This window comes from Schistocerca piceifrons, chromosome 2 (assembly GCF_021461385.2).
Source record: "Schistocerca piceifrons isolate TAMUIC-IGC-003096 chromosome 2, iqSchPice1.1, whole genome shotgun sequence".
Lineage (NCBI taxonomy): Eukaryota > Metazoa > Arthropoda > Insecta > Orthoptera > Acrididae > Schistocerca > Schistocerca piceifrons.
This window is the reverse complement of record NC_060139.1, coordinates 439,517,438-439,539,524: the sequence shown is the minus strand read 5'-3', so window position 1 is coordinate 439,539,524 and position 22,087 is coordinate 439,517,438. Positions and strand designations below refer to the sequence as shown.

The 22,087-nt window shown below is 41.0% G+C and overlaps 1 long non-coding RNA gene across 4 annotated transcripts in view; it reads right to left on the bottom strand.

Moving 5' to 3' along the window:
• The window catches only part of LOC124776979, a 55,510-nt gene that overhangs the window by 21,519 nt on the left and 11,904 nt on the right, over positions 1-22,087 (bottom strand). For all 4 annotated transcript variants that reach the window (XR_007015674.1, XR_007015671.1, XR_007015672.1 and 1 more), the window contains exon 3: positions 75-273. This is a non-coding gene — a long non-coding RNA (uncharacterized LOC124776979). The remainder of the gene's footprint in view (positions 1-74; positions 274-22,087) is intronic.

Here is a 22,087-nt window from a genome sequence, read left to right as displayed (position 1 = left end):
CAAATGATTCCCATGCAATTAACATAACATACCTACAAAAAAATACTAAAGGAATGGAAAGCAATTAATCTTACCTTTTATTATAACTCCATTAAGCGTCTCTGCAGAGGTGTTCTGGTAACGTTTTGTGAGTGCCTGTATTTCATCACAATTTAGTCCGAAGACTGAACAGTCATTAGCATGTAATGAGCCTTTAACTGCCACATACAGGTATGATGGCAGGTCTTCCATCTTTAAATCATTAGGTTGCGAAAGTTGAGTGGCCATTTCCAGCTGCAAAGAATAAAATGTAAACATCATTCAACATGGTTACTCTTCCTATAGGCTTTTCTTTCAATCTGAACAATCTAGGATTAAACTGAATGCAGCAGAATTAATTTGCCGATTCTACATTCACAAATATACAAAAATGTTAATATGTCTAAATTCTAATGTGATAAGAAAGCACATTTTTTTCTTCATGCCTCTAGTCACACTAAGCTTTCAACGGCATGCAAATATGAGCAACATACTTAGGTGCAAAAAGACTAGTAAATATTAAAAATTATTAAATTTGTAATAAAAGCTTATCTGACTATAAATAACTAATTTTTAATGCTTTGGGACACAAACAATGTGACAATTTACTGTAGTTTTACTGGAGAGAAACATTTACTGAAATACAAAATCTTTACATTCTTGTAGAATAATCCTTTCAACTATTAGGCTGTTGCAGAAGTTCACAGTGTTCTTCTACAAGTTTAATAAAAACAACAGATACATGTAACAGACTTTAGACATCAATAGTACGAGGGTTGGAACTTTTAATAGTGGCAACTATTTATTTACAGCTCGTACACAATAGATACGTGTTTCAAAGTTTTACTGACCTTCAAAGTAGTCACCAGCATTGTGTATAGCCCATTGCCAGCGATGTGAAAGTTGTGGGATACTCTTAGCAGTGCCAGTTGTGTTGACAGTTCGAGCAGCGCAGTTTATTGCCCGACGAATTTGTAGCAGTTCTGAAGCAAATGCTGTGGAATATTTCCTTCAGTTTAGAAATTGAGTTGAATTCACGAGGGCTTAAGTTAGGAGAGCGCAGTAGGTGGTATAGAACTTAGCAGCCACATCAGTCAAACAAATCAGTAACAGCTTGCACTGTACTTGCTTGAGCATTTTCCAGCAAAATGATGGCCAAGTCCTGTAGAAAGTATCATCATTTTTGTCTCTAAGCTGGTCATAGGTTGTGTTCCAAAAATGAACAGCACAGAGACAGAAGTGATGACACTTTCTGCAGGACCTGACCATCATTTTGCAGGGCAATGCTCAAGCACGTACAGTGCAAGCTGTTACCGATTTGTTTAACTGATGGGGTTGCTAAGTACTATACCACCTACTGCACTCTCCTGACTTATGCCCTCACGAGTTCAATTCCATTTCTAAACTGAAGGAAACACTTCATAGCATTCGCTTCAGAACTGCTACAAATTCGTTGGGCAGTAGACCACGCTGCTCGAACTGTCAACACAACTGGTACTGCTAAGAGTATCCTACGACTTCCACATCGCTGGCAATGGGTTATGCACAATGCTGGTGACCACTTTGAAGGTCAGTAAAACTGAAAAATATATCTATTTTGTATGAGCTGTAAATAAATAGTTGCCACTATTAAAGTTCCAACCCTCGTAATACTCCTTCACTATTTACAACAGTCTGTCAATGCTTTGGTAACTTTTCCATTTAGCGACTGTAGCAATCACGTAGTTATGAGGTGAAGAACTTATCAAGCCATGTTCAGGTGCATTTTCATCAAAAGAGGAGATTCCTTGAAGGCTATTCAACAGAGACTGGAAAAGGCGAAAACCTGAGTGCACAAGATAAGGTGAATATGGTGTGCACAGAATGACTTCCCAACTCAACTCCTGTATAGTGTTTTTTTATCAGTCTAGCTGAATGCAGGCTGGCGGTATCATGAGGTAGCATCACTTCACGCAGAGCTCCTGGTAACTGTCCTTGGACTGTGTCTACAAGAAATCTCAGTTGTTGACAAATGTCAGCAGTGATGGTTATACCTCAGGGAAGCAATTCGTAATACACCACTCCACTGCTGTTCCATCAGATGCATAACATTATCTGATGTGGATGCACACAGGTCTTTTATCAAGTGAGGTTGGCACACTAGACCGGCATTCAGGAGGACAATGGTTCAAACCCACGTGTGGTCATCTTAATTTAGGATTTCTGGAGAAGGAAAGTTGCTACTCACCATATAGCGGAGATGCCGAGTCACAATAGGCACAATAAAAAGATTCACACAATAAAAGCTTTCGACCATTAAGGCCTTTGCCAGCAGCGCACACACACGCAAGCGCAACTTGTACACATGTCTGGAGTCCCAGACTGAAACTACAATGCGAGCAGCAGCACGAGTGCATGATGGGAGTGGTGACTGGGTGGGGGTAAGGAGGAGGCTGGGATTGGGAGGGGGAGGGATAGTATGGAAGGAGTGGTGGACAGTGAACAGTTGCAGTTTAGACGGAGGCTAGGAGAGAAGGTGCGAAGGGGGAAGATGGTAAGTAGCGGAAAGGAGAGAAATAAAAATAAAAGAAATTAAAAGACTGGGTGTGGTGGTGAAATGACGGCTGTGTAGTGCTGGAATGGGAACAGGGAGGGGGCTGGATGGGTGAGGACAGTGACTAACGAAGGTTGAGGCCAGGAGGGTTACGGGAACGTAGGACGTATTGCAGGGAAAATTCCCACCTGCGCAATTCAGAAAAGCTGCTGTTGGTGGGAAGGATCCATATGGCACAGGCTGTGAAGCAGTCATTGAGATTAGGGTATCATGTTTGGCAGCGTGTGCAGCTACAGGTTGTCCACTTGTATTTTGGCCACAGTTTGTCGGCCGTTCGTGCGGACAGACAGCTTGTTGGTTGTCATGCCTACATAGAATGCAGCACAGTGATTGCAGCTTAGCTTGTACATCACATGACTGGTTTCACAGGTAGCCCTGCCTTTGATGTGATAGGTAATGTTAGTGACTGCCTCTTCAATGGACAGGAAAGCACCGCCAAATTCTTAGCACCAGGGACAGTTTGATGTTGACACCATTATTGGTGCATCCCGATTTCAGCACACCATTTGATCTCAGCAAATGTCTGGGATTATGGCCTTGGGGCCCCAAGTGTAACACAAAACAGTCAGATGTAGAACACAAACCGATAACATTTGCAAGCTGTATGCTCACACATACTGAAAGCAATTATGGCATAGGCAAGAAAGAGACATTTGTAGTAGTGTAGGCATTTAAGAAGCTTAAATACTTATTAGCAGGACAAGGCCATTTTCCATAGTGATCATACATCATTAATGCTACTCTTGAAAAGGAAGTTGCTACACAGTAGCTTCCCTAGTGGGCAATGTTCTTGTAGGAATTCATTTTTTCTATAAGATATGACAAAGGCAATGAAAATATAGTACACAATGTGTTGTCCCAGCTTCAATAGGTTGACGGCAACAAGACGATGTCAAGGAATGTGGCACTTTCACAACATATTTTTTTTAAATCAACGGTTTAGACAGGGCTGTCATATGTCTGTCATAACTTTCAAACAGAACAACACAAAGATCAAGCACTACTTAAACATACTCAATGGTCAGAAGATAGGATTGATGAATTAAACATGAGATGCAAGCTCCACTGAGGAATGCTGTTCCACAGAAGTCACTCTTCAAGTAACTGGTTGAGTATGTATACCATACAACTGTAGTCAATTAATAATTTGGTACATATATCTAGGTCATGGTCACTCTGATCCCAAGAAATGTACCATGCACATTAACAAACATTATTACTTTAAAAACATACTCCAATGACATACAAAAATTTTAAAACTATGTGAGATGCATCAAAAAGTAAAAATCAAACAATGGAAAATCCAGGATGGAATGTAACAATATATTGCCAAAAAGTAAAAATAAAGATGATGAAACTGCACACCTTACTTCATCCCATAATACTCTATGAGTTGTGGAATTAGTAGCAGTGGACTTTTATGGTCCACTGCCTTGGGGACAGGGTATGGGGTTCATTTCTGTCATCCTGGAATGCTGGCCAAAACTAAATTTTATCAAGAAAAGTTATGACCCACAGTGTCATACTGAAGTTGAAGAGATCATCATTTAAAGCAGGTAGGGAGATGGAAACATTTGTTCTCTGATAATTTATAACTAAGCCCACTGAAACATATGATGCAGGAATTGGTTATGTCTAATGTACTGGGCCAGTAAACACTCCAAGTGGGTTGAGATAGTGACTGATTTTGAAAGAATTCTGAATGAACTCCCCTATTCAGTTACCAGGGTAGCACCCATAGAGATTTTAGGCAAACAAATCAAAGCTGAAACTTCGTTAAAGTAGATCGACTGGCCTAAAGAGAATGTGTTGATTATTCCAGTATTACATTCAAATATCAAAAAAGACATTAATTAAAACAGATAATGAGAAAAAAGAAGATGGGAAAGGAGAGCTGCAATAGTTTATAAATTACAGGACATAGTATTGTTAAAGAGGTACAGGGTGTCCGAAAAGTCTTTCCCCGATTACGTAAATTGATAATTCGGGCTAGAAGTAAGATACAAATATGAAACTGGAGTCTAGTTGTTTACAGACTATCAAAGTTTTTTTTCACACATCAGTAAACTTCCACTTGAGCACCCTTGGTAGCATGTAGCACATCTAGGCGATGTTCAATTTCTGTCCACACATTAGCCAACATCACTGGAGGGATCGATTCAACGACTGTGGTTATCCGTTGCCGCAGGGTTTCAAGATCTGGTACACTTGTTCGGTAGACCTCGTCCTTGACAAAACCCCATAAAAAGAAGTCTAATGGGGTTATGCCAGGAGAGCGTGGAGGCCAAACCGTTGGCCCATCATGACCAATCCATCGCCCAGGAAAGGTCATATCGAGATAGGCACGGACGTCCAAACCCCAATGAGGCGGTGCACAGTCTTGCTAAAACAAGACATCGGGGTGATACTGAAGCAGCTGAGGAACAGCATACAGTTGCAACATGTCCACATACACTGCAGACGTGATGGTAGCCTCAGCGAAGAAGAATGGCCCGATAATTCGATCGTGCAATAGCGTGCACCAAAAATTCACTTTGGACTGCCTCTGGTGCACTCCATGACCTCGCCAGGGGTTTGTGAACCCCCAAATGCGCACATTATGGCGATTCACTACTCCACTGACAGAAAAGGTCACTTCGTTGGAAATGGCAATTCATCTGAGATAACCATCATTGTCCTCAATACATGATAGCATTTCGACCGCAAAGTTATATCGACGTGTACTGTCATTGGGCAACAAGGCCTGAACGATTTGCACTTTGTATGCATGAAACAATAAACGTTTGTGTAAAATGTCATGGAGAGAGCTTTTTGGCATCTGTAATTCATGTGATGCCCTGCGCACCAATTTCTTCGGACTTTGCAGAAAGACTGCCTTACAGCACCCAGCCTGTCTGCTGAGGTTTTTGGTCGACTAGACCTCAGAAGGTCAACAGCCGATCCTGTGTTCTTGAACTTCCGGGAATGTAGGGTATGTTGCAGGCAGTGCTCCCACCTTCGCAGTTCAGGAAAGCTGGTGTTGATGGGAAGGATCCAGAGGGCGCAGGTTGTGAAGCAGTCATTGAAATAATGAACACTGTTCATAGTGTGTAGGCTTTCACAGCCAGCGTCTTCAGTAACAATCTCACATGTAGCTCTAGTTTCTATATCTGTTGATTTGAATTTCTTGCCTACTGCATCAAATACACCATCTACATTTCCCATTAGTCAATACATTGACTACAGTCTTAAATTTTCACCAAAAATCTCACTGCTATCAATTTCAGCTTTCAACCAGCTTTCTGTACCTAGTATTATGCAAATTTCACTGTTTTTCATGAGCGCCTCAAACTCTGGCACTTTGGTGCAAATGCTTCAACAATTTACCATCATGATTTTAATACTCTCACCTATCGCAGGCATTTCTTTTGATGTTACACTTTACTTCTGGGTTTCCCATAGCTATTGTTATTTGGACTGGATGGAGAGCTGCCTAATAAAAAACACACCATGTGTGCATGCCAGAAACAGTCAGTTACCCAAGTAGCAGCCTCTGCTGTGTAGTGCACACCTGACCCATTTAGGCTTCGTTGAAATTCCACGCATAAGGCTGGTATTCTCAACCTTGTCTGCCAGTCACTGGGATGACCCAAGTATGAGCCCAGTGCCTAAACGACAGGCAGCATCTGTTCCAATATGTGCCACAAACTGCAGTTGCTTGCACCCTGTTCTCTCAATGGCTGCTGGAATAGCCTTTTCAACAATTTGAATGGGGCTTTTTACTTAGATGATTCCTAATATTATGCAGGGGGCACAAGAATAATGTTATCAAACTCGCAGAAGAAAATATAGTGACCCAGCCAAATATCTCACGAAATAAGCATCAAATGAAAGAACTACAAAGAACGAAACTCGTCTAGCTTGAAGGGGGAAACCAGATGGCACTATGGTTGGCCCACTAGATGGCGCTGCCATAGGTCAAACGGATATCAACTGCGTTTTTATAAATAGGGACCCCCATTTTTTATTACATTTCATGTAGTGCGTAAAGAAATATGAATGTTTTAGTTGGACCACTTTTTTCGCTATGTGATAGATGGCGCTGTAATAGTCACAAACGCGGACGGTATTTGCTTCATGATACATTACCCATGTTAAAATGAACTGTTTAAAAATTGCAGATAAGGTCGATATCGTGTTGATGTATGGCTATTGTGATCAAAATGCCCAACGGGCGGGTGCTATGTACGCTGCTCGGTATCCTGGACAACACCATGTGTGCAGACCGTTCGCCAGACAGTTACGTTATTTAAGGAAACAGGAAGTGTTCAACCACATGTGAAATGTCAACCACAACTTGCAACAAATGATGACGCCCAAGTAGGTGTTTTAGCTGCTTGCGTGGCTAATCCGCACAGCAGTAGCAGACAAATTGCGCAAGAATCGGGAATCTCAAAAACGTCTGAGTTGAGAGTGCTACATCAACATTGATTGCACCCGTACCATATTTCTATGCACCAGGAATTGCATAGCAATGGCTTCGAACGTCTTGTGCAGTTCTGCCACTGGCCACAAGAGAAATTACGGGACGATGACAGATTTTTTGCACGCGTTCTATTTAGCGACGAAGCGTCATTCACCAACAGCGCTAACGTAAACCACCATAATATGCACTATTGGGCAACACAAAATCCACGATGGCTGCGACAAGTGGAATATCAGCGACCTTGGCGGGTTAATGTATGGTACGGCATTATGGGATGAAGGATAATTGGCCCCCATTTTATCGATGCCAATCTAAATGGTACACTGTATGCTGATTTCCTACGTAATGTTTTATCGATGTTACTACAAGATGTTTCACTGCATGACAATGGCGATGTACTTCCAACATGATGGATGCCCGGCACATAGCTCACGTGCAGTTGAAGCAGTATTGAATAGCATATTTCATGACAGGTGGATTGGTCGTCAAAGCACCATACCATGGTCCGCACGTTCACCAGATCCGACGTCCCCCGGATTTCTTTCTGTGGGGAAAGTTGAAGGATATTTGCTATCGTGACCCACCAACAACACCTGACAACATGCATCAGCACATTGTCAATGCATGTGTGAACATTACGGAAGGCTAACTACTCGCTGTCGAGACGAATGTCGTTACACATATTGCCAAATGCATAGAGGTTGACGGACATCATTTTGAGCATTTATTGCATTAATGTGGTATTTACAGGTAATCACGCTGTAACAGCATGAGTTCTCAGAAATAAGTTCACAAAGGTACATGTATCACATTGGAACAACTGAAATAAAATGTTCAAACGTACCTACGTTCTGTATTTTAATTTTAAAAAAAACTACCTGTTACAAACTGTTCGTCAAAAATTGTGAGCCATGTGTTTATGACTATTACAGCGCCATCTATCACAAAGCGAAAAAAGTGGTCCAACTAAAACATTCATATTTCTTTACGTACTACACGAATATGTAATAAAAAATGGGGTTCCTATTTTAAAAACGCAATTGATAGCCGTTTGACCTATGGCAGCGCCATCTAGGGGGCCAACCATAGCGCCATCTGGTTTCCCCCTTCAAGCTAGACAAATTTAGTTCTTTGTAGTGTTTTCGTTTGATGCTTATTTCGTGAGATATTTGGCCCGGTCACGATCAATGGACCACCCTGTATAAAAATCAAATCCAATATATAAAATTTATGAAAGTTTATAAGTTTTTCTAACTGTGAATGTAGTAAAGATAACTAGAAAAACAAACTAATATTTATCAGTTAATAAAAATGTGACTAATATATCACATCTCAGTATGTGCTCACAGGCCCCAAGTGTTGGCAGACAAAAATTCTCCATCACTGCTAGAAGTCACTAACAATTATTTCTGTCCAGTACAACATCTTAACAATCAAGAACATTCCAGATGGAAAACTATGTCATATGAACAATACAATTTCCCAGTTATGGCTTTTAAGCACACACTAAGGGGACTTATCCCTTTCTTGATTATGTGACTAAGTAGATAAAATGAGCATCTTCTTTCAGACACACTCTCCCTCCAAATCAAACATACAAAAATGGTCTAATGAAATCAATTCAGGTAATCAGATAGGCATGCAATAGCAACACAGTCTATCAACAATCCATGCAATAAGAAAATGGCTACAAAACCCACACAAACAATGCAGACATTCTAACATGCAGTGAGTGGCACATCCAATACAGTCTGGCAAGCCATATTCCAAGACATGTAATCAAGTATCAGCCTGATGTGTTAACACACAGGGGGAGGATCCATCAAAGTATGCACTATTTACACCAATATTGCACAATCATAAGGAAGCAAAGGTGGTATTGTGGTGAAATAGTTTTGCTTTACATCAAGTTTAAGAGCAAATATCCACTAGAATATCAGCTGCCAATTTTGAGGCTATGGCAATAACATTTGTAGTGTGGCACATGACACTTTGTGGCTGTGCCTCAGATACTGAATTCTTTCTATACACTTGACATTTCTCAACTTTTTCATCTGCTCTTTCTGCAAACAATGGGAGAGTTAGGTTTGTTATTTTAGTATTTGCATTCATACATTCTCATATCAATCTTTAGACAGGTAATTTACTGTTGGCTGTTTGTAGTACATGTTTAACTAAACTATTTCATTTTTTATAATGACGTTGGTTTGAAGCTGCATTTGATGAGTTTACAAAAAAATCTACATTTGCTACACATTGATCCACCATGTGTTGTACTGAAATGAAATGGAATACTTTGGCAAGTCTGTCAGCAGGGCTGCCATCAGACAGACATTACAGAATCACCACTAAATGATAAGCATGAGTCTCAAAACTTTTACAGCAGCTGTGTGCATCATGAACATGTCTGAGTCAAACTGCTGTAGCAGTCTATCACACCTGAGGTATGCCATTCGTTTGCTGTGGAGATCTTGGCAGCGAAAGGGTCAATCAGTTACTCTTTCTTCACTGTATGTTCAAAGACTGTATTACCTGTTTTGGGACATTCAAACGCAATCCCAACTTTTGGCTAAGTCCTTCTAGGATATTTAATCATCTGCTCACCATCAAGAACTCTGTGATGGAATAGCTGTAGTAGAGACAAGGAAGTATATCAAGTATACATTCTATTATTTACAAAAATTCAAAGACAAAATAAGTATACTATTCCAATAATATTTAGAACTCAATGATGATGTTATCACATAGTTATTAACAAGTATAAATGAAGTTGCAGATTTGTGAACAAAAATTTTATTTATATGTCAAAAGAGCTATTTTTGTGTGGAGGAGAGAGGTTCAAATTTTCATTCAAATGAGTGTGGTTAAAGTCATTCAATCAGATGAAAGATATTCATGCAAAATTTTATGAGTGAGGAAAGGGCACACAAATCAATTACTGCCACTACAAAACAGCTGTGAGATACTGCAAAAAGTTGTAACAGCAGACAATATCAGCAAGAGTATTACTCACTAGCTTTCTGTTGAGCAAAATCCTTTGTCAGTGTCCACATGTATTCATTATAGTCCTGTTTGACAGATGTAGATGAAGATGCAACTACTTTATAGCCCAAAACTTCAAGGGCTGTCAAAATAACACAGGGGTGTTGCAAATATACAATAGTAGATTCATCACTATAACCTCCTGAAGCAAACCTGTCCATCTGCTCAATATCTGATGCTTCATAATGACACGAAAAAAGCACAGTACAATATTACAAATCGGCTCTTTCAAAAATGCCTCTTATTCACTACATTCTTATAAAAATGCAAAGAAAAAATGAATCTAAAATAATATCTTAATGCTTAAGAGTTAAGATTTTCAGCTGATATGTCTGTTCAGAATACATCTGGACAAAATTTGTGAATTAACGGTGTAGTCAAACTGAGTTAAAGAAAATTAAAATCTTACCACTCTCTCCAGGATAACAAATGGTCGTAAAACTGATAAACATATCACAAACCAATAAATGTGTAATGTACAGGGTGTACATTTCAATTATTTATTGCACAAGAACTTAACAGTGTACAGATGTCATACATATTGCATTTTGAAGAGAAACTCAGAGAAACTCAAAGTTTTTTTTTTTACAAACATTTGATACACGCACCACGTGTGACCTGGCAGATATCAATATGGTAATCAAATTCTTGCCATACCCGTCCCAGCACGACATTGTCGACTGTGGCAGTCGCTTCCCGTGTTCTCTCCCGGAGCTCTGCTACATCACGTGGTAAATGCAGTACATACACCAGCTCTTTAATGTGTCCCCACAGAAAAAAGTCACAGAGAGATCTGGTGATCAGGGTGACACAGTACTCAGAAAGCTGGCTCCGCACCTGAACTCACCACGTTTGCGACCTGCGCCGACTATCAGCAAATCACCAAACTACACTGTGATGGTATACATGGGGGGGGGGGGGGGGGGGGGGGGGGGGAACTAAGGGTTTCTGTTCAAAATGACATATGTATGATATCTGTAAAATGTTTGGTTCTTGTGCAATAAATAATTGAAAGAGTCCCCGGACTTTATGTGCACCCTGTATTTAGTCTTTTTTTGGACTTCCTTCAATTGCTGACTACAAGAAAATGTCTCTCAGAACAGAATGCTGTTTTAAGAGTCATACCTAGGATTATATTACACAGTGAATACGACAAGTTGAATTGATTTCGTGTTTCACAACTCTCAATGTAATTGACAATATTCGCCCCTAATGACTCTTCTTTAACCAAGGCCTCACTAAGTGTGGTGAAGGTACAGAAACAGCTTCTGGTATACATGCACATAGATGACAACACTAATTATACTCTGAAGCAGCTGCCACCATAAAAGCATTAATGTAATGAGACAGTAGTGCACTCTGTTAAACAAAAGTTTAGTTAATCCACAGCCCATTCTCAAACCCACATTTTCTTAATACTTTGCTGGATGTTCATTTGAAGAAACTTATGCCAATATCCTTGATCATGCTGACCAGCATTATTTAATAAAAGTATTTTAGCATGCAGATGCAGTTACAATCTACGCATCTGTCTATTATTGTGTTATTAGAGTTTACCATTTGCCTGAATTATCTCTTTCAAACTGGAACATGCAAAAGTTATTTGCATTCTAGGGACTACTTGTTGCATTATGAACTTTCGTGACAATTCCAAATATTTTTCACATCAACTGTACTAGGCATGGAAATCATACCTATTGGAGACGCAAGAAAATTTGTGTCTTACTGAGACTTTAACCTGGATTTCCTGCTTATCACAACCAGTCGCCTTAACCATCTCAGCTATCCACGCACACATCCAGGACAAATACAAATCTCCACATGCCATAGTGTCTGTCTGGCACAAATTTTAATGTCACAAATAGGTATAATTTCCATGACTAATACAGCTGATATCATAAAAACCTGAAATTGTGACAAAATCTCATAATATTACTACAGCTACAGATCATCATCCATGTATTTCGTAATAAGAACTTGCTACATCACTAGACACATCAAAAATTCTGCCCATGTTACAAATATGTATAAGAAATTTTTTTCCATCTCCCAATTAAAGGTAAATACGCAATGAATATGTTTTTTTATTGGAATGTTCTAACTATCTAAGCTTTTGATAGTACTGACTGGAACACACTTCCCAGAATTCTAAAATTGTCAGAGATAAAATAGAGAGCACAAGGTTAACGACAGCTCACACAAACCAGACAGTGGTGCTAAGAGTCTAAGGACGAAGGACCTGAATTGGAGATGCTGAGTCGCAGATAGGCACAACAAAAAGACTGTCACAATATAAGCTTTTGACCAACAAGGCTTTTGTCAAAAATAGACAAAACAAACACACACACACACACACACACACACACACACACACACACACACACACACACACACACGAGGTGCAGTCAGGAGGTTAGACAGTTGACAAGGGACAGGTGCAGTCAGGAGGTTAGACAGTTGACAAGGGACAGGTGGGAGGAGGGAAGGGGGTGGAAAAGGAGAGAAGTAAGAAGACTGAGTGCATTGGTGGAATGAGGGCTGTGTAGTGCTGGAATGGGAACAGAGAAGGGGCTGAACAGGTGAGAAAAATGGCTAAAGAAGATTGAGGTCATGAGGGTTATGGGAACATAGTATATATTGCAGGGAGAGTTCCTACCTGCACAATTCAGAAAAGCTGGTGTTGATGGGAAGGATCCATACAGCGCAGGCTGTGTAGCAGTTGTTGAAATGAAGGACGCTGCATTAGGCAGTGTGCTCAGCAACAGGGTGGTAAAGTTGTTCCTTGGCCACAGTTCGTCAGTGGCCATTCATGCGGACAGACAGCTTGTTGGCTGTCATGTCCACATAGAATGCAGCACAGTGGTTGCAGCTTAGCTTATAGATTATGTGACTGGTTCTATAGGTAGCCCTGCCTTTGCTGGCATAGGTGATGCTTGTGACTGGACTGGAGTAGGTGGTGGTGGTGGTGGGATGTATGGGACAGGTCTTGCCTCTAGGCGTATTACAGGAATATGAGCCATGAGGAAAGGGGTTGGGAGCAGCGGTTGTTTAGGTATGAATGAGTATATTGAGCAGGTTCAGTGGACAGCAGAATACCACAGTGGGAGGAGTGGGAAGGATAGTGTGCAGGACATTTCTTGTTTCAGGGCACAACGAGAGGTAGTCAAAAACCTGGCAGAGAATGTAATTCAGTTGCTCCACTCCTGGGTGATACTGAGTCATGAGAGGAGTTCTCCTCGTGTCCAGATGTTGGGACTTTGAGATAGTGGTAGGTGGCTGGAGAGATAAGACATGGGAGATATCTTTCTGTACAAAGTTGGGAGGGTAATTACAGTCCGTGAAGGTTTCAGTGAGACCCTTGGTATATTTTGAGAGGGACTGCTCATCAGTACAGATATGACAGCCATGGGTGGCTAGGCTGTATTAAAGGGACTTCTTGGTATGGAATAGGCACCAGCTGTTCAAGTGGAGGTATCACATGATGTTAGTAGGTTTGATATGGACATAGGTACTGATGTAGCCATCTTTCAGGTGGAGGTCAGCATCTACGAAGGTGGTTTGTTGGGTTGAGTAGGACCAGATGAAGCAGATGGGGAGAAGTAGTTGAGGTTCTGGAGGAATGTAGATAGGGTGTCCTCACCATTGCTAAGATATCAATGAATCTGAACCAGGTAAGAGATTTAGGGTTCTGGGTGTTTAGGAAGGATTACTCTAGGTGGCCCGTGAATAGGTGGGCATAGGATAGTGTCATGCAGGTGACCATAGCCATACCCCTGATTTTTGAAGGTAATGCATTCAAAGGAGATGTAATTGTGGTTGAGGGTATAGTTGGTCATGGCGACTAGGAAGGAGGTGGTTGGTCTGGAATCTGTCAGGCACTGGGAAAGGCAGTGTTGAACAGTAGTAAGATCATGGGCATAGGGGATGTTCCTGTAAATGGGAGGTGTCATCAATAGCGACGAGCAGGGCACCCTCTGGTAACAGGACAGGAAATGGTTGGTATCTTTTATAACGGAGGGTAGGTTGCAGGTAATAGGCTGAAGATGTTTGTCTACAAGAGCAGAGATTCTCTCCGTGGGGCCACAGTAACTGGCTACAATGGGGCTTCCTCGGTGGTTGGATTTATGGATTTTAGGAAGCATGGAGAATGCAGGGAGTTGTAGGGGTGAGCAGAGAGATGGACTCCGAGGAGAGGTTCTGGGATGGGCCTAAGGATTTGAGGAGAGACTGGAGATCCTGCTGGATTTCTGGAATGGGGTCACTGTGCAAGGTTTGTAGGTGGATGTGTCTGATAGGTGGCGGAGTCCTTCTGCCAGGTAATCAGAGTGGTTCAAAACAACAATGGTGAAGCATTTGTCCACAAGTAGGATCAGAAGGTCAGGTTCAGTTTTTAGGCAGTGGACTGCGGTTCTTTTTGCAGATGTAGGGTTAGTTTGCATGTTGCGGGATTTGGGGAATGATGGTGAGGCAGGATTTGACGTTAAGAAATTCTAGAAAGTTAACAGGGAGTGATTTGGGGGCAGTGTGGGTTGATCACGGTTGGATGGAGGAGTGAACTGAGTCTGCCAGGGTTCAACATTGGTCTGATTAGTAGGGTTGGTGGTGAAAAAGTGTTTTCAATGTAGGGACTGGAAGAAGGAGAGAACGTCTCCACCAAGTCTTGCATGATTGAAATTGGGAGTGGGGCAAAAGCTGAGGCCTTTGGAAAGGACTGATATTTCTGTGGGGCTACGGCTTCTATAGGAAAACTTCACAACTGTGTTTTGGGTCTGTTTAGGTTCTGGATTGTGTGTGGTGGAGGGAGGGAGGGGTAAGTGTAATAGGTCTGCGAGACAGGGTTTGTCAGCTATGAGGAAATGTGAGGGAGGTTTGGAGATGATTGTAGAGGTGGTGGAAGTGGTACTCCAAAGCGGGAGCAGGACGTGAGCGCAGTGAAGTTTTTTGAGGTGGCGTTGTGCATGTTGCTCTAGTTCCTGATGAGCAAGAGTTTGTGTGTGTTATGGGTTCCAGGAATTTGAGATTGCATAGAAGGAGAACTGTACAGATGGAGAGAAGATTTGCAAGGAGATTTGAGCTTGGTTGTTATTGTTTTGCAGGACTATGTTGGTGAGGGCTAAGGATTGGTGGAATCTGAACAGATGGAGGTCATTATGGAAGGAGGGGTGGCAGCCAGAGATGAGCCTCAACTTTTGTTAGTCATTTGTCTAACCCATCCAACCCCTTCTCTGTTCCCATTCCAGAACTATACAGCCCTCATTCCATCAATGCACCCAGTCTTTTTACTTCTCTCCTTTTCAACTACCCCCCCTCCAACCTCTCTCCTGCCTACCATCTAACCTACCAACGACATCCAGCCACCCTACCCTCTCTCCACCTTGTCCATGCATGCTCCACAGCAGCATTTCACTGTGCCCCACCCATACCCTGCTATCCTTCCCCATCCCCCTCCTAGCCTCCTCCTTACCCCCACCCAGTTGCCACTCCCATCAAGTGTGTGAGTTGTGTGTGGGTCATCCATTTTTGACAAAGGCCTTGTTGGTATAAAGCTTATATTGTGACAGTCTTCTTATTGTGCGTATCTGCACCTCACCATCTCCACTATATGGTGATTAGCAACTTTCCTTTCATAATATTGTTACTTTCCATCCTGGCTTTTCCATTGTTTCATGTAAGACATGAAAGAGACGCAGTAGTTAAGAAGGGAATGAGAGCGTTATATGTTTTATTCCACTTGTTCAATCTCTGCATAGACTTAACAGTAAAGGAAACTAAGGAAAAATGTGGAAAAAGAATTGAAGTAAGAACACCTCACATTCTAAACTTGTCGCAGACATGTATGGAGCTTGAAGATCAGCTGAGTGCAGTGGACAGTATCTTGACAGGAGATTGTAAGTAGGAAATGAGATGCTGAAAGTAGAAAGGGTTTTGCTATTTTGTGAGCACAACATTTAACAGTAGAAGTAAAGAGAAATAGTTAATCTTGTAATGGAGGGAAGTGTAGTGGTAAGTGTAAAAATTTTGGACACCAAGGCTTTACTTCAATAGAGCAACTTGAAATGTATGTAGGTTGCAGTAGTTCTACAGAGATGTGGCTTTCACAATACAGACTAGTGTGAAGAGCTCCATCAAACCAGCCTCCAGACTCAGAACAAAGCCAATTACATTTTTAAGACACAGAAGAATCATATACATTAGCTGCCAGTGGGCACTGGTTTATATCAGGCCAATGGAAAATTTGTGTTGGATCAGGGATCGAACCCTGGTCTCCAGTTTAAACAGGTGTGCTGATCACTGTGCAATCTGGACACAGTGATCACCACAACTGCACTGACTACCTTAGCATGCCTCTTGTCAGACCAAAATTCTCAACTTAACACCACACACTAGTGATATAGTGCCCCTAATCATTAGCCTCATTACTTGTGGCAACTTGTTGATTCCTGTAAGAGCTTGAGCTTCTTGTACATCTGCACTGAACCTTACCTGCAATGGTAATGGTTGGTTAACTATCGCAGTAGTGCGATATAATGGCAAAAAAGTGAAAACAGTTCCAGGACTTGAGACTTAATAGTATGGATGTAATTGCCTGTCATACCTTTTAGATTGGAGAGGTATATAACGGAGATGTGGGTAAATCCTACTTTACATCTACAATGCCATTAGTATTAAGGACAAGGAATCATTGCAAAATTAATGAACAAGAAGGAACATGAATATGGATTAAGAATGATCCTTTACGTAAAAATATAAATTGTCAGTGATGTAACCCATTATTACTGAAATTAAATAAAATTTCCTTATTCCAAAAAAAAACCTACACATTGATCTTGTCAAAAGCTGAGAAGTGATTCTTCTTAGTGTTTTACTTCTCAGGGGCACTCTAGGGTGCTCTGTTTGTGAGCCACCTCTGTGTTCACAGCGATTACATAACCATGGACCGCCTGTTAATCTGCGCTGTCTAAAAGAACAGACACCACATATATAATTATATTTTTATGTTCCATGTAATTTTGCTTGTCTGCATGGCATGCTTTATTTGCACTATTCCAGGTATGCACATATTCAGAACACTGAGTGGTGGTAACTGGCAACAAACTCAACTTCTTGCTTCTCTTTGCCTTCTCCAGGCAAATACTAAATTCACAAAGCTGTGGACTTCTTATGTTTCATTGTCTAGAAAAAATTATTAAATGTTCATATATAAACATATTATGAATGTCCAGCCCTGTAGAATGTTCTTGTAAATGCTGAAGAGGACCACAATTTTCATTCACATTATTTGCAACTGAAATAACAGTGTTGAGCCCAAAAAGGTTATTCAGCTTGCCTTTTACAAACAAAAATCTCCATCACAAAACTGAAATAATATTTTTGTATAACTACCTTCTTACCATCAGACGAGGGCGTTCTTACACTAGTTTTCATGAAGTAGAAGGAAAGAAGTAATTCTTTTCCAGACTTTTAGCATTGCTCAAATTAATAAGAAGCAGAACTAATAGTTGCTCCTGTTGCGATTGCTACCTTGTGGTACAGACCACCTCAATACTGATTATAAATTATTACAGCTCATGCTAAAAAGGATAATGTACAGCCCTATCAAACTAAGATCTCTGGAAACACCAAAGTTATATGCCTGATCTACACTGATCAGCTGAAACATTATGACCACCTACCTAATAGCCAGTTGTCCACCTTTGGCATGGGTAACAGCATTAACGCTTCATGGCATGGAAGTAACGAGGCCTTGATAGGTCGCTGGAAGGAATTTGCACCACACCTGTGTGCGCGCGCACACATATTGCTTAATTCCCATAAATTCTGGGGATGGGGGGCAATGAGTTCAATCAGATCCCAGTTATGTTCAATTGAATTCAGATCTGGGGAGAGTTGGGGGAGGGGGGGGGGAGTATATCAACTGGAACTCACCACTGTGTACCTTGACAGGGTGTATAGGTGGACAAAGAAACAAAGAAAAAAAATTCCTGGCTTTTTCCCGGATTTCCCAGTAAAAAATACACGTTCTCCCAGGTGAAAATACACTTTCTCTGTGTTAAGCGACAGTACACTCTTTCTCGGCACTGTAAAACTCAATCCTTTGAATGTTTATGGTTTTATATACCGACGTAGAATTTCCAGGCACTTCAGAAAACAAAACTGCCAGGAGGGGGTATTATTTTCGTATTATGAAGGTATAAATTTGAATTCCACCAAACACCGCATGTCACTTTCCAAAGCATTGAAATTGAGATTGCGATGCGCTGTTGTAAGCCAGTCATCACTTATGTCACTTGACCGCGCCCGCTGATGACAGCATAGGACACGTGATTTAGTCAGTCAATAGCAAGATCACTCTTAAGTAGCGCGAACACACAAATAAGAAAAGTTCATGGTTTAAATTAAGATACATCACACAAATGTGCCAATAAAATTCTTAATAACGACATAAATGTCTGATCTGGGCTCGAAATTCTTCTAAATGGTCGTCCTCAAAGAGTTGATTTTTAAATGAGAGTCAAACGCTTTGTGATTTAAGAAATTCATCATACATTCTCGCACACAGTTCATCTTGCGCAAAAGGAAATTTGCTTTGAATGTAAAGCTTTTCAAACCACCATCCGCAATATTTTCCCGCGACCTGTTAGATATTGGTTCATTTCAGCAGTTGCAAGAGAGCGCCAGATAACAGGCGTCACTGCACTTGCGCAGCTACGATGACGCAGGAAGCCCATATGTTCGTACGTGTAAATATTAAAAGATCTTATATTATGTCATAAAAGAAACAAGACATCAGAGGATACTTCAAGAGCATCGGAATTTCGTAAACCACACTAAAATGAATAATTTGGCTTATAGTGCACATTCGTATGTCCATATTCGGATGTAAATTTTCTTGGAGTACCAGTGCTGTATTATCTCATGTTTGGTTCTTTATTATGGTATAATGCCATACATGCACTTGAAATGCAGCGAACAGTTGAAACCAACCAAGAGTGTGAAATTAAACTCTTCGTTTCAAATAAATTTACTGCCTCAGCAGAAAAGATTAATAAAAGCCAAATCTCTTTAGCAAACCGACAAAAATAACTTCATTATTCTGCAAGACGATTAATACTTGACTGTCAGAAAAGTGTACATAAAATCTGAAAGTAATAACATTTTTGCCTTCCGTTACTAAGCCAACACCTTTCGTTACGAAGCGAACGTATTTGAATTCATCTGATAGCTCTCGACGACAAAAATCCGTTTCATCATCATTTAACGTGAGAGCAATAAACGAAGACGAAACAACAAAATCACTGAACGAAAGACGGGTCACGTGGAGACGACCCACTTCCCCACCACAACTCTGCTCTGTGCGTCAGCCCCAGATTTACTATATTCCCAAACCGGGGCAATATTAGGTAGTGGTGCCCAGCCACACTTCGGTAACCAGAAACAGGAGAAGGTGCTACGCATACGCGACTGAACTGCGCATGCACAAGAGCCCGCCTGCAACTGCTCTAACGACTGGCTCTGAGCACTATGCGACTTAACTTCTGAGGTCATCAGTTGCCTAGAACTTAGAACTAATTAAACCTAACTAACCTAAGGACATCACACACATCCATGCCCGAGGCAGGATTCGAACCTGCAACCGTAGCGGTCGCTCGGCTCCAGACTGTAGTGCCTAGAACCGCACGGCCACTCCGGCCGGCTCTCAAACGACTAATTTAAACAGTTGTCACATCAGGCTCATCGGAGGCAATTTGTTGTTATGAAGCATTGCATAGTCTTGCTAAGCCTTCGACACACTGTGCTGTTGGCAGACGCTTGTATGAGCACTGTGTTTTGTTGTTGTATACGGCGCATTTCCTCTGCAACTGAAGTTTTATTTTCGTTTTTTTTTTTTCTCTTGTTCATGTTTTGTTGCTGCAGTATTATTCTGCAGTAGCGGGATACAGTAATATCCTTAGTTGGAGTATTGGTTCTTACCAGTCAAAAATCACAAAAATTTAACTGAAAACCAAAACAATGAAAAATTCCCGGAATTCTAAACAATTCCCGGAATTCTAAACAATTCCCGGGTCTTTCCCGGATCTCCCGGGTTGTATACACAATGCTTGAACCATTCCATTACATTCCTGCCACTGTGGCAAGGTGCATTACCTTGCTGAAAAATATCACTGCCATCAGGAAACATGATCGTCACGAAGGAGTGTACGATACTTCTTCGCCATCATGGTGCCTTGTCGAGCTCCACTGGACCAATGGATGCCCACATGAATGTTCTCCCGAGCATAATGGAGCTACTGCCAGCTTGTCCATCTCACAGTACAGGTGTCATGAAGCTGTTACCCTGAAAGACAACTGACTCATGCCCACCTATTGGCATTATGAAGAAGACACTGGGATTCATCAGACCTCCATTTCAGTTGTAGTTGACAATGTCATGGTGCTACATTGCCACATGCATGGGTCGTCAGCTGCAGAGGCGCATCATTAGGAACATACAGTGCACTGTTTGTTCAAACACACTTTTACTCTGCATTAAAGTCAGATGTTAGTTCCGTCACCGTTCGCAGTCTTTCCTATTTTATCAGTCTGTCTATCCTACAGCATCCAACATCCAGTACTGTTTTTCTGGGGGAACGCTGGGGGATGCGTACCCCTAAACTTTTTCGTCGACAAAGTAATTTTTTTACAATGTTGAGAACTTGGAAGAGTACCAAAGATTTATTTCAAGGACGTAAATTTTTTTATTTCATTTTTTCGTGTTGGTAATTGCAATACGAATGATACCAGTGAAGTTTTTGGTGGGAAAAGCGATGTCATTGACTGTTTCAAGCATTTCGAAGCTGCAGCAACTGTTCTCGACAACTGAATTGCTGGCAGCCAGTATCCCTCCTTCCTCTTCAGAATGTACTGAAATGTGTTCCCATATCAATGAGTGAATGTGAACATGGGTTTTCCCAAATGAATATGATCGTTTTGCCAACAAGAGTTTAATTTCATCTTTCCACAGTCAGCAATCTGATGTTCGTAAAGTTGGTTGGTCCTCCACTGATGATGTTCCAGCCCATGGACTATGTACACCCTTGATTCACGAAAGGAAGACATCTTGCTACTGATACCAAGATTAAAGTAAGAAGGCGCAAAGACTACAGCAGCCATGAACTCAAGTCAGTTTGGAAACTGTTGTAATGCTATTAATGTAAGTTACACTGTAGTTTTATAGTTAAATAAGTTTTCAGCTGTATTAAAAAATGGGTCAGTTGAAGATCGGGATACCACCCATCATCTATGCCATTTCGGGAGCCAAACAAGGTTACAAAAGATTTTTGTAGTGTAGTTTCTATTGATGTCCATGATAGGTGTGGATGGTTTTTGTTGTATCATGTCTTTTAGTGGTGTTTTATAGGTTGAAATGTGTGTTCGGTAATATTTCCTTGTATTGTTCTGTATGTCGGAGGCTTGACTGGACTCACCCGTTTCATTTGAGGTGTATTATAGGTCAATCGAAGTGTACAATACCATTTTCTTTTATTGTTCAGTGGTTGATGGGAATTGCATGCTTCATTTAAGATGATGTAATCTGAAGTGTTCGATACCACATTCTCTTGTATGTCTGGGTGTTTCCCGGTATCACCTGCTTCATTTGAGCTATAAAGTCAACTGAAAAGTCTGATACCATCTTTTTGTAGTTCAACATGTTGATGACGTCATGGCTAATAGCAGATGCGTGGTATCCCATGCTTCAGTTACAAGTAATTTTTGCTGCATTATATCTAATGTCTGAGTACCCTCAAACTTTTTTTTTAGAAAAAAGCACTGCCAACATCTATAATGAGACATAGACAAATGTAATGTATTGCGAATAAATAGAAAGAAGGATCCTTTATTGTATGATTATATGATAGCGGAACAAACACTGGTAGCAGTTACTTACGTAAAATATCTGGGAGTATGTGTGCGGAACAATTTGAAGTGGA